The following is a 4547-nucleotide window of genomic DNA, read 5'->3' as shown; positions in this document are numbered from 1 at the left end:
TCCACTTAAGAGAATGGAATGAAACAGCCCTTTTAGCTTTTGCTCAGTGTCATTACAGTGCCTCAGGCTAAGACTCAGGCAAGATTCCAGATGGACTGGGCCAGAGGACAACCCAAATTATAGCACATATTCTACATTCAGAAAACCCTCTCCACTCTCACCATAGCCAATTGTTCTTTTAACCAAGCAAGTATGTATCTCACTTGTTTTCAGTTAAAGTGCATTCTATCCCAGAGTTCCTTTGAAATAAGCCTGTAAGTCGGCACTTTCCACAAGGCTTGGGAATCTGCCCTGATGTGCATGAATTCTCAGAATAAAAAGTAGGCTTAAGTAAATATTCCTGCTACATATCTAGAATCACATAATAGCATCGAAATGTTATTTGGGACATGTGGAAGAAGAAGGGAAGGAGTTTGATTATTTGTTTATAATTAACTACGTAAACTTTTAACATAAAACTACAGTTTGAGGATGAGGATGTTAATATAAACAGCTCACCTAAGCATTATTAGGCTCTGGGGCCAAAGATATAATTGGTAGATTATTTATAGGTGACGAAATTGAGGCAACAAAACAAATTAAAATATATTATAAAAATCCATTAAAACTATCCTTCACTTATTCTAACTCAGCTTTTATCTATTTAATAATATTCATTGTAAAGGAATATAAGTAATTTACATTTAATTTGTTATATTGAATGGCCCTTGTAATGATTGTGCTTACATAAAATCTACAGATACTAATAGTAGTTAATATTTATCTAACACATACTATTTGCCAAGCACTATAATGTATTTGTGGATTATTTTATTTCATTCTCACAAACCTTCTAGATAGCTTCTATGATCAGCTCCACATTACAGATGAGGAAACTGAGGCTTAGAAAAAAAAATGATCTTCACAGAGACACAAAGCTGGTAAATAAAGAAATGAGGAATGAAACTCAGACAGTTCTTAGTGTCTATCCTTGTAATAACCTCCACTTAAAATCACTGGACACTACTGCTGCCAGAGGTGAAGAAGCAGAAATGATCAGCTCATTCTAATGCTCTGGCCTGGTTGATTTTGAGACATCCACTGGCCTACTATGGTAGATTATCTTGTTATATATTCATGTACAGTACAGGGGACAACCAGAGGGCATCTGAAAATTGCCAAGACAACTAGAAGTTGAGGGACCAAAACCTCGGAAAATAGAAGCACAGAGAGGTAAACTAACATACTACAAGTGGCTTTTTCCTCTGGGACATTTGCCTATTATAGTATAGGGTGAGAGACTGGCAAGCGAGGCAGAGGACTCTGGATAGGAGGGAGAGAAGCAACAGTTTTTGGAAACTCACAAGACTAGATGAAAAATAAATGAAGTTTGTGCTCACTTTGGCAGCACATATACTGAAATTAAAATGCTACAGAGATGAGCATGGCCTCTGTGCAAGGATGACACGCAAATTTGTGAGCATTCCATATTTTTCAATGAAATATCATCTTACACCAGTCAGAATGACGTTTATTAAAAAGTAAAGAAACAACAAATGCTGTTAAGGCTGTGGAGAAATAGGAACATTTTTACACTGTTGGTGGGAAGATAAATTAGTTCAACCATTGTGGAAGACAGTGTGGTGATTCTTGAAGGACCTAGAACCAGAAATACCATTTGACCCAGCAATCCCATTACTGGGTATATATCCAAAGGAATATAAATTATTCTACTATAAAGATACATGCACATGTATGTTTATTGCAGCACTATTTACAATAGCAAAGATATGTAAACAAACTAAATGCCCATCAATGATAGACTGGATAAAGAAAATGTGTCACATATACACCATGAAATACTATGTAGCAATAAAAAAGAATGAGATCATGTCTTTTGCAGGGACATGGAAGAAGCTGGAAACCATTATCCTCAGCAAACTAACACAGGAACAGAAAATCAAACACCAGATGTTCTCACCTGTAAGTGGAAGCTGAACAATGCGAACACATGGACACAGGGAGGGGAGCATCACACAACAGGGCCTGTGGGGGCGGGGAAGCAGCGGGGTGGATGGGAGGGACAGCTTCAGGACAAATAGCTAATGCATGTGGGACTTAAAACCCAGGTGATGGGTTGATCGCTACAGCAAACCACCATGGCAAACGTATACCTATATAACAAACCTTCACATTCCACACATGTATCCCAGAACTTAAAGTAAAATTTAAAAAGAATCACTGGATCCAATAAATAAGTAAATAAGTGCAGTTTGAAGCTGTCAAGAGAACCAGAACTTTAATGACCAACATCTCAGCCCAGAGAGAAGAGAGAAAGAAAAGTGAGCTGAACACTGCTATTTTCCACAATGAGATTTGCTGAATTTATCTGCTGTGTGAAGCAGCAGCCTAAGTAAGAAGCTAAGTAGAAAACTGCTGAACAGTGGAGCCAAGTTTTCAGGTAGTTTCTTAGATCTGACTTTCCACAAAACAGAAATGGTTCTAGTAAACACAGCTTCTCTTAGTTGAGATCCCTAACAAGCTACACTCTAGCCCTAACAAGCTATACTCTAGCCATAACACAAAATTTAGACTTGAGACTTAGAAGAAAAAAATCTCATAACCCAAGCAAAAATCATCTCAATTCCTGATTGGATCAAGGCGATCTGCCTTTAAACAGGCTGCCCACCAGAGGACAGAATGAATCCACTCTATAGGAGGATAATATCCAGAATTGCTATAATTTTTAATATATAATATCCAGTAGTTTCTCAAAAATAATGTCCAGCACTCAATCAGGTAGTAGAGAAAGCATTACTTACCAAAAAATATAAATTCAGGAAAGGATAAAGAAAAATGGAAAGATTAATATCTTAGTAAATGTAAGTTAATATTGACTGTACAAAAAGTTAATAATAAAGTTTTGTGTGGTAAAAAAATATATAGGCAGAATTAAGATGCATATAAACAATACAAAGGACTGAAACAGAAATGAACATAAACTGCAATTAGGTCACAACATTATCAAGGAAGAAGTTAAAGTCCTAATTTATATTAAACTGCATGAAATCAAGGAGGCATGTGATTCTAGGGCCGTGATTCTCATTGTAGCCTCAGGACATTTTTCCACTCTTAAAAATAATTGAGGACCCCAACAAGCTTGTTTTGTAAGTTGCATTTGTTATTATTTGTCATATTAGAAATTAAAACTGAGAAGTTTAAAACAATATTCATTTATTCATTTGAAAATAACAGCATGTCAGGTGTGGTGGTACATGCTTGTAGTCCCAGATACTCAGGAGGCTGAAGCAAGAGGATCACTTGAGCCTAGGAGTTCGAGGCTGCAGTGAGCTATGATCACCCCACTGAACTTCAGCCCAGAAACAGAGCAAGATCCTAGTTCTAAAAATAAATAAACAAAATAAAAAGAGAGTAAAAAAGCAATAAACCAATAAGCCCATTGCATAACACAAATTATATAATTATATGAAAAATAACTATTATTCAAAGCAAAGAAATCTAGTGACAATAATAGTATTGTTTTTACATTTTTGCAAATTGTTTAAATATCTGGCTTAGTAGAAGATGGTTTTATCCTCATATCTATTATTGCATTCAATCTGTTGTGATAGCACACCCAGTGGAGCCTCTAGAGCATTCCACTTAATATTCATGAAAGAAAAGGGGAGGAAGGGCAAAATATATTAACATTATTTATTAAATAGTTGTTATCTCAGACCCCTGAAAGACTCTTGGACACCCCTAGAAACACCTGGACCACATTTTGACAACCATGGCCTTCAAAAAAAAATCCACTGAAAGGATAGGAAAATAATGTTTACTTAAAAAAATAGATAACAATATAGAGAATAATTGTTTCAATCCGAATTAAGGTTAGAAAGGACAGAAAAATTCATGGAAAAATAGAAAATAAGATAGAAGAAACGAAATTTCTTTCTGAGTCTCTTTAATGGAAAACTAGCAAATTCTTTCTAGACTGTCTTTCTTTTTAAAAACAGCCTCTTGACTAATGAGAAACTGAAGCAAATTACCACTTATTAAATGCAAACTCTGTAAAAGATGCAGTAGTAGGAGCTGCTCATTTTAATCTCTTAATAATCCTCTAATATTCATATATTTCTATTGTATTGGTGAAGAAACAGGGTTACAGCAAGAACTAATTTGCCTAAAATTACACAGCTGGTAATTGATATGTGAACCGGGTATTTCTTACTTCATTCCCTTGTTCTTGTCATTGTCTAAGGTTTCCTGAGACAGAATTCTATTGTTTCACAAAGCATTTTCCCATGTTAGTTTCCATTTTAGCATTAAGGTATTTAGTTAGTTGACTTCTCAGGTCCTATTTTCCTTTGAAAAGGTATCAATCTTCAGTCAGAGCTAATAATAGCAACCTCAATAATTACACATTAGGGAGCTTCTACTACTCAGCAAACATAGAAAGCAACCAGAAAATCTGGGTTTCTAATTCTTGAGCAATTAGTATGTATTAAGGCACATATATATCAAAAAGATAGTATTAATTAGTATTTGGAACATAGGTGCAAGTG

At 35.3% G+C, this 4547-nt stretch overlaps 1 non-coding gene across 1 annotated transcript; it reads left to right on the top strand.

Moving 5' to 3' along the window:
* The first annotated feature begins 1371 nt into the window (after window positions 1–1371).
* On the top strand, window positions 1372–1474 carry LOC116536651. The gene has a single exon (XR_004262745.1). It is a non-coding gene; the product is annotated as a U6 spliceosomal RNA (small nuclear RNA).
* The last annotated feature ends 3073 nt before the right edge of the window (window positions 1475–4547 follow it).

This window comes from Sapajus apella, unplaced genomic scaffold (assembly GCF_009761245.1).
Source record: "Sapajus apella isolate SASKATOON/1434 unplaced genomic scaffold, GSC_monkey_1.0 scaffold102, whole genome shotgun sequence".
Taxonomy (NCBI): domain Eukaryota; kingdom Metazoa; phylum Chordata; class Mammalia; order Primates; family Cebidae; genus Sapajus; species Sapajus apella.
The sequence above is the reverse complement of the archived record's forward strand: the minus strand, read 5'-3'. Positions and strand labels throughout refer to the sequence as shown.